General features: G+C 32.1%; 1 long non-coding RNA gene across 1 annotated transcript; it reads right to left on the bottom strand.

Moving 5' to 3' along the window:
* Positions 1 to 473: 473 nt before the first annotated feature.
* LOC143078176 (uncharacterized) lies at positions 474 to 9,599 on the bottom strand. Its single transcript, XR_012979088.1, has 3 exons — positions 9,558 to 9,599; positions 8,224 to 8,297; positions 474 to 503 (listed from the first exon to the last, which is right to left on the bottom strand). It is a non-coding gene; the product is annotated as an uncharacterized LOC143078176 (long non-coding RNA).
* Between the last annotated feature and the right edge of the window lie 6 nt (positions 9,600 to 9,605).

Below are 9,605 nucleotides of genomic sequence, written 5' to 3' on the forward strand. Positions count from 1 at the left end.
CGACCAATTTAAATTTTTAAGAATGGAAATGTGTTATCCCCTTTTTGTCTTGATAACATGCTTTCTCTTCTGTTTGTAGATGAGAATGACTTTATTTTTTTCCTTTATCCACGAAAATTTGAACCCACGAAAATAAATGAATCCGCAGTATTCCATAACAATCAACCTACTCGTGATGGCCTCCATTCATTAAAGGACAGGATTCAACTTCCTTAAGTTTCATCATCTTGTTTTTAATATTTCTGATTTGTTTGATTATTTGAGTTCAGAGAAACAGTAGTCTACCCATTGAAATAAAAATGTTATGCATCCATTTATAAGATACAAATGCAGGCAAAACATAACACTACGTCTTAGAAAATCCAGAATTATAATACATAAGAGAGAATCTATCAATTTAAAAGTAAATTCTAGCTTGAATTTAAAAAGAAGAATACTTCGATTTTAATCTCAAATATTCATATTTGTATATACAGGTGGTGTCTCAAGTTGCTGTCTTGAATCTGAAAATTGATAAAGAAAAATATTAAAGCAATTATATCAAAATAAAAGTTAAAAAAATAGCTTCTTTTAAATGATGATGATGATGTCTATGGAAACTCGCATTGTCTATATATACAGAATTGTAACCTACATAATAGGTTGTTATCTGTTGTTTTTGAGGGGGTATTGATAGAAAAAGATGATAAGCCTATTGTCAAAAATTATAGAATACACAAAGTGATAAAAAAGACATATGACACTCATTGGCACTCACACCACATTCCTATATCTATATATGAGGAAAACCTAATACAGTGTCTGAAAAAAATGATCTTCATGGACGAAACAATTAAATCACAGTCACGAATAATGATTTCAAAGGATAGTTCGTATATATATTAACCGAACCGTGTTAAATGTGTGTCGTAAATCTTTCTCTTTTTTTGTGTGTGTTTTTTTTTTTTTATAAAATTACAGATGTGTACTATTTAAAATGTGCTTTCGCATGGAGCAATAAACATTCTCGCATGTTCTTTCTTAAAAATTAATCATAAGTCGTGTACATTTTCTAGTTCAAGAAAGGGGGTCGTTATTTTTATGGAATAATTTACAGAAATGGATTTTATATTATGATTAAGCAAGATATATAAAAGAAAACATACGGTAAAGTGGCATAGGTCGTGCAAGTGTGTCTGTTTTACAACCAAAGACGAATTTTCATATCGCAAGACCCGTTTTTAGAGATAACTTTGAAAGGGGATGATATTCATATAATTTAATTTTATTAAAGGAATTTATATATATCGACTGGGTCTGTGTACACTATATATTGAAATCTAACTTGCAAAACCCAGAATGTTGTATACCTCCTTCAGTGTCGATGTGGCATGCAGTATGTTGGCGAGACAGAGCAGCCATTCAACAAACGCATGAATGGTCATCGAAGTGACTACACTTGCAAGCCCGACCTACTCGTAAGTCGTCATTTAAGACCACCTGGGCACACACAAGCTGATCTCAAAAACCTTACCATCACAATCATAGACCACAACGAGGGTTGGTCGAAGGTCGACAGAGTCGCTCGGGAAAGATTTTGGATAAGAAAGTTACGAACAGTTTCCCCAGAGGGCATAAATGAAAAAAAACATAGAATGAGTCCCTCATTTTCCTGTCATCACCTGTTTCCAATAACTCCGGCTTTAGTACTGGTTTTACAGTTCGAAATTATTTTTAAAAATAACAGTTTAAATTGCAGGGTTCCATTCATTCGGGATGGATGTAAAAGTATGTAGCCACGTTCAATTATTTTACCTCATTAGATAAAACATTATTTTTCTTATCATTATTAGACTGCTATTCATTTGGGAGGCTTAAATATGTAGTTTCTGTTGCAATTGCCCAACCGTTGTCAAATTTGAAATATTATACCAACTTGGATCGATTAGGACATTTTTGATTTTTTCGTTTGAGGACTGCCCTCAATGCAGTTATAACATCTAAACTGTCACCAACCTTTGGCAATTTAGAGTTGTGCCAGTTCACATCGATAATAACTATTTTCATTTGGCATATCTTTGTAATCTTTGCGCCGTGTTTGGAAATTTAAAAATTGTATCAGCGTCTGGTGTTCGCTTAAATTGTATAAATTCAAGATTTTGAAAAAGTTTCTCAGTTTGAATATATTGACATGATTCATTTAACATCGTGCTATTATTGAAGAAGGATATCTGTATCCGAAATATCTAATATTTGTTCATTTTATAGTTATTTAATGGTAATGTTGTACCCTTTTTGACTTGTTATATATTATATTTTGTAGTGTACAGGGGCCGTGTCAACGAAGCTGTCCTAGGACTAGGACATGTCTTATGATGGTCTTATGACACGTCTTAGTCCTAAGTCAGGTTAACGAAAGTCTCCTAAAATAAGATATGTCCTAAATTTGGTCCTAAAGTTAGGACATACAAATAAGTGTCTTAGGATAGTCCTAAAGGTTACAATGTCCTAAAACGTAATAAAAACAGCAAATATGGCATAAACTCAATACTAAAAATACTAATACAATATTAAACTATCAAACTATTATAAAAATTAAATTTATAAAACAATTTTTTTTTTCAATTTTTGTTAAAGATTCAATTGTATTACATTAAATTATTTCGTGTTGCCTTTTTTGAAGCCTAAAAAATACTATCAGTAAAGCAACATTTTTGCGACCTACCAAAACGGTGCAATAAAAAGTTAAGATATGGGAAAAAAATTACTTCTTTTTTAACTAATCCTCATTCGATACATGTAATGAAATCGAGTGGACCTAAGGACAAAACTAGTTTAGGTACTAAAATTGCAGCACGAATATCGCATTTAACAAAGTTTTGTGACTATTTACTTTTGTTTTCGTATTAAAATCTTTTATATCTTCCATCATATTTTTAATTAACGTATTTATTAGTATTACGTTAAATCTTTAACTTTTATTTTGCGTTAATTGTTTTCCGTATGTACAAGTCACCCTCCCTCTATTTACATATATAAATATTAAAATACAATAAAATCTATGTCATAGAAATCTCTGTATATTTTTTTCAATTAAATGTATATGTGTTAGGATGGTCCTAGGACCATCATAGTTAGGACTGTCCTAAGACAGCTTTGTTTTACATCCTAAGACATGTCTCAGACACGTCCTAAGACCATCCTAAACAATGTCCTAAGACCTATCTTAGGACATATCCTAGGATACTTTCATTGACACGGCCCCAGAATCATATTACATGATCCATCGCCCTGTAAGATTGATCGTTGACTATTTATTCAGTCATTTTATATATAGATATATTATATATATATAAATTCCTTTAATGATATTCATATAATTTAATTTTATTAAAGGAATATATATATATATATATATATATATATATATATATATATATATATATATATATATATATATATATATATATATATATATATATATATATATATATATATATATATATATTCGATGGATAAATCTGTTGTAGAGTTGTCACTGACTCAGACGTACTTATAAATATAATTATTTTCTGTGACTGTATCTTACATTAATTTGTAGGATCCTTTACTATAGATAATTGAGCTGATCTGTAACAATAACATCTCCATGCCTTATATATCATGTACTGTAGTACGCCGCTAGATTAAAACGGACGAGGAAAGGTAACACACGGCCACTGAAAGCTTTATTATTGTAGAGCCCAGGTGGTCGTGTGGTCTAGCGGGACGGCTGCAGTGCAGGCGATGTGGTGTCACGATATCACAGTAGCATGGGTTCGAATCCCGGCGAGGGAAGAACCAAAAATTTGCGAAAGCAAATTTACAGATCTAACATTGTTGGGTTGATGTTTAGACGAGTTGTATATATATATATATGTTATATATATATATAGATTGCCTAACAATGTAATTTTAACACACTATTTAGTATGTAAATATAAGAATGTTTAAAATATTTACAAAATGATGAAAATAAACGCAATATTTCGCTAGACCAACTAGCTGTATCAAGCGTGCATCTATCCAGGTGAAATCAGATGTAGATGATAAGAAACTTTTGCAGCTCAACGTCTATGTTGTACTGAACTGCCTTTAAAATAAGAAAATTTTGCAGCTCAATGTCTATGACCTCTTGCATTTAGCTGCTTTGAAAATAAGAAAGTTTTGCAGATCAATGTACATGTTGCACTTGGATTTAGCTACCTTAAAAATACATAATTGGTAGTTGAAGTGAGCAACGTCCATTGGCCAATATTACGGGATAAAAAGGACGATGCTTTGTTTTAAATTATTCTTTATCTTTCCTGTATCTTTTTTCGTCTTTTTCGTTAAGACCATCAGGTTCTAAAGTGTGGAGTTGGTGGATCCAAAAGTTTTCTCTTCTCCTTCTCGCCGTGGTGTCCCATTCGGTGTTGACTTCTATAATTTGGAAAGTGACATTATCAAAAGGATGTTTCGTTGAACGAAGATGTCTTGTGAGAGGACAGTTTTTGTTGGTTTTGTACGATGAACGATGGTTATTGAGCCGAATATTAAATTTGTCCATTGTTTCTCCCACATACTGAATGCCACAAGTGTCACATGTTAATATATAAATTGAGTTCTCCGTTTTACAGTTGGAATTAGAGTAGATGGTATAATTTTGTTTTGTAACGGAACTGATGAAAGAACTGCTTGTATTGGCAGCTTTACAACACAAACAATTCCTTCGACCACATTGTTTGTAGCAACCAGGCGATGGATTAGGCTGCTTTGCTAATACAGATGTCACTAATTTGTCACGGATGTTTTTAGGTCTTCGGAAGGCCATGACTGGTGGTGAAGAAAATACTTTTTTTAGATTTAAATCATTTTCTATAATTTTCCAATGCTTCTGAACAATGGATGACACATTTTTAAAATCAGGATGGTAAGTGAGTACAAGGGGTGTTCTGTTAGCTGCTTTATTCTTATCTTTGTACTCAAAAAGTTCTTGGCGACTAGTTTTGTTTGCTCTTTCGAAAGCGCTATCAATGATGTTGTTATTGTATCCTCGAACAACTAGATGTTTACGAAGTTGTCCAAGTCTAGCATTTTTCGTATTTTCAGTAGAGCATATTCTCTTGATTCGCAATGCCTGGCTGAATGGGATACCACGGGAGCAGTGTTTAGGATGGCAACTTTTAGGAGAAAGGAATTGATGTTTGTCCGTTTGTTTGGTATGGAGGTCCGTTATAATGGTTCCGTTCTTGATGTAACTCGTAGTATCGAGGAAGTTTATTTTCTCCATAGATGATTCATATGTAAAATTTATTGAATGGTGGAAAGAGTTGCAGTGTTCTAGAAATTCATTAAGATGTTCTTGTGAATCTGTCCATTTGAAATCAATATCGTCAATGAATCGGAACCATGATAAGGGCTGATATGGAGCACTAGCCAAGAGGCGTTTTTCAAGTTGGCCCATAAATATGTTGGCATATGACGGGGCCATTTTTGTGCCCATACTAGTACCGTCTATCTGGAGATAGTGTTTTTCATTGAAAGAGAAGTTGTTTTTCTCCAGTACTAGTTTCAGAAGTGTAACAAGGCACTCAGTAGGAGGATTTTTTTTCACTACGAATGTTCCATGCCTCTTCACAGGCTGCTATTCCTTCGTCTTGTGGAATGTTGGTATATAAAGAAGACACGTCCATGGATGCAAGTATAGTATTGCTTGGTAAAGGATTGAGGCTTTCCATTTTCTTGAGATAATCAGTTGTATCTTGAATGAATGAGGGTAGTTCTTTCACATGAAGTCTCAATTGAAAACTACGTTCACACCTATGATTGCGTTGGATAAAAACCGCAATTTTTGTACGTGTGCATGTAAAGCAAATTTCGTTGTAGAAGGGTCTAAATACAGCACAAACAACATTTTCCAAAAGACCAAAAAAGTGAAAAAGTATGTTTAAACAAAGCGCATTTGACTAACAGGTCGAAAAACTGATGTTCTTAAACCCTGCTGACTGCCATTGGCGATTGCCAAATAAAATTGATCACGAGATGTAACAAAATGAATCTTAACATAAATTTAATACTAGTACTAAACAGAAAACGATAAACTTGTCACCAAGATGTCATGCCACAAACACAAGGTGTCAATATTTATTTTGTACACCAGATCTAGATTTCGACAATATATGTCTCTTCAGTGATGTTCGGGATCGAAACGGTATTTGGAAGCCCATATAATTTACTCTCAATTTCAGATAGACTCTTGAATTTTAAGAGTCAATATAGAATGAACGGATCATATAAACAGGAGGGAAAATATGATACAAGCGCAAACGAAAAAATATAAACGAATATAGTGTCTAAAAATAGCAGCAATCAACATTCAATCTATCTAAGTGTGGATCAGTTTGTAAATAAACTGATGCAGTTACTAAATTAAATTATATAAGTGTCTAAGAATGTGACTTTAACAAACTAATGAGTGTTATAAAATTAGTTGTTATACATTTTATATATTATTCACGCAATATTTCGCTAAACAAATTAGCTTCATCGGGCGTGTGCATCTATCTAGGGTAAATTGGATGCATGACAAAAATATCTTTGTAGCTTGACGGCTACACAAAATGTGTGTAAAGGTTTAACATATTGATTGATGGTCTATATAAAATATATTTTTGCCGTTTATTGTACATACCAATTTTTAAATCTAAACAAATAGTTCTTTTATTTAAATAGAATGAAACTCATGATTTATTCCTTTGGTTTTGTGTAGAACTGTTCTCATTAAGTCCATCAGGTTCAAGAGTACGTAGCTGATACATCCAGAACCTTTCTCTCTGTTTTCTCCTTTCGGAGTCCCAGTTTTGGTGTACCTCAATTATTTGAAAGGTGATATTATCAGAAGTATGTCCTGTTCTTAAGATTTGTCTCGTAATTGGACAGTTTCTTCCTTTTGTATAGAACGACCTGTGATTGTGAAGTCTGATGTTGAATTTAGTTTCTGTTTCATTAACATACTGCAGCTTGCAAGTTCCACAAGTAAGAATATAAATACTATTTTCCGTTTTGCAATTAGATGTAACATAGATGTTGTATCGCTGCTTTGTTACTGTGCTGCTGAACGAGTGGTCAGTGTTGGCGGCTTTACAGCACTTACAATTGCTTCTTCTACCGCATATATATTATCTATTTTGGTATATAGTTAGTAAAGCAACGTTGTGTTTTGGTATCAATTTTCTGATAACACTTTATGAAGTTTCTTCTTGAGCCTTTTTGAAAGTCATTCATTGAATGATGATTCGATGCCTCTGATGGTGGACTGATAGTTCCCGAGAGTATCACCAGCCCAGTAGCCAAAACTATAGTATTTTGGATTTTGTTTTATTAAAAATTGTTGTGACGAAATTTTGAAAATTATTTCAAATTAAGGAATGTATCTCCGTTACCTCTGATTCCTTTCCAGGATTTGTCTTAACATTGTTTGTCCTCCTTGGTTTATAGGTCTTCATCTTTTTAATAAGTTTTAAATTTTCATATATTTCGGCCTCAAGCATCACTGAAGAGACATTGATTGTCGAAATGCGCATCAGGTGCAGAAAAATTAGTACCGTGTATGTTATTACCTTTACAATACATATTTAAGGAATACACATTTTGAAACCTATTAACACATGAATAATGCTTATTCATGTAAATTTGTATTAGGATCCTCGTTTGCATATATTATATGCCAGTTTTCAATTTTAATTCTTTTGTAGCACTTTTCGAGATAGTAATCTAGAGAAAAAATAAGAGGAAACCGTGATTTAGGAAAAGTGCAACCTACCAGGAGTTGCTTGACAACTTCAATTATAATTAACTATTCGTGGATGTTGAATCAGTGATTTTCGGTTTGATAGTTTCAGTCTGAAGGTATACATTTTTATACTAACAAGTACAAGTGCAAACTAATTTAAATTTATCTTTTAGAAATTACTCTAATAAGCAGTAGGTTTGCAGGTTTATTCTAAATAAATATTATGAAGACCTTGAACTTTGACTTGTTTCATTGTTTGTGTTGAAGTTCAATTATCAACACCAATTTTCAAATTGACAAAATAAGCCGATTGTGTGTTTTTGGGTATTTTGTTTGCAGAATGGCTGTTTTCACTGAAGAGGATAAAAATAAACACCAACAACGGCCGATAATGGACGCAAATTGATGACATGTGACAACTTAGCTCAAACCTTTGTTGTCTTTTGTCAATTCTTGGTAACTGTGTTCGTCCTTTATTCTTCCAATTTCGTCGTAATCAGATGAGCTTAAAATGAAAAGTTAATATTTACAAAAACAGTAGTTTTATTTGATTTCAAATACTATGCTAATAGGGAAATAACTATTGCTAGTATTTTGAATTATGTTTTCATCATGTTCATTGGAAGTTCGTTTCAGCATTTAAGTCCAATCGATTCATTTAAAATTTATGACTGTTAAAGTGTACCATTATAGGTCAAAGTACGGCCTTTAACCTTCAAGTATAAAAACGAAGATGTGGTATGATTGCCAATGAGACAACTGTCCACAAGAGACCATAATATACCAAGGTGTATTTTCAAAAATGATTCAAATGCAATTTCGATGTAATTAATGTTTTCATTGGAAAAAAGTAATCATCATACCCAGAGTTGACATGAAAAACTAAAGGAATGATCTCATAGTTCGAAATTCATTAATTAACACATTTTTTGCCTCTTAAATAATATTATCGAAAAAATAACAAGACCTACCTTGAAACCGCTGTTTTGATGTTAATTTTTTTTTGAAGAAAATGAAAAGCGTAAAATCTTCGGTTTGAAAGATGTCATTTGTGTGACGTCACGTATAGTCCAGGCAACATAGAAATGTGATTTCTTTAATAATATATATATATATATATATATATATATATATATATATATATATATATATATATATATAAAATTCACACTTTTCAACTAAAATTTTTTATTTGTCAAAGTATACTTAGAGAATGGAAAGTTTTTGAATGAATTATGCTTTGCCCCGGAACAGGAAACATGACTTATCAACATTAGTTTGTTCAAAAGACTAGAACAAGGATTCGAGAAAAATTTGAAATTCATACAATGAGAATGTTTACCATAAAAACAATAGGTTTAACTCGTTAGCATTGGATATCGATTAACCTCAACACTTGTTGTCTGATTTAAATAGTTATTGCTTTGCGCCATGCAGGTGAGTAAAAAAAACATTAAAAGTAAGTTGAAGGTAAACAAGGAAACTAAAAAATAAAATTCACTTCTTACTGTATCTTCTCTTTTACTTTTCGTCACTGTTGCACAGTTATCTTGTTATAGATAATTCTTTAAAAAAAAGGTCAACTATGCAGTACATGATGGAGTTAAACATTTCAAATATAATCAGGATATAAATGTAGGAATGTCATACAACTGCACTGTTTCATTCTTTTAAAGAGTTTTATATCACCGTTACATGAAAAATAGGCAAATTTGAAAATCATCGCAACAATTCATTTTATTTGAATATATTATGGTATACGTACCTTGTATCCGGTTGTGTTGATTGATACAACTTGCTGTTTTCTAAATAT

The sequence above is a fragment of the Mytilus galloprovincialis genome, chromosome 6 (assembly GCF_965363235.1).
Source record: "Mytilus galloprovincialis chromosome 6, xbMytGall1.hap1.1, whole genome shotgun sequence".
NCBI lineage: Eukaryota > Metazoa > Mollusca > Bivalvia > Mytilida > Mytilidae > Mytilus > Mytilus galloprovincialis.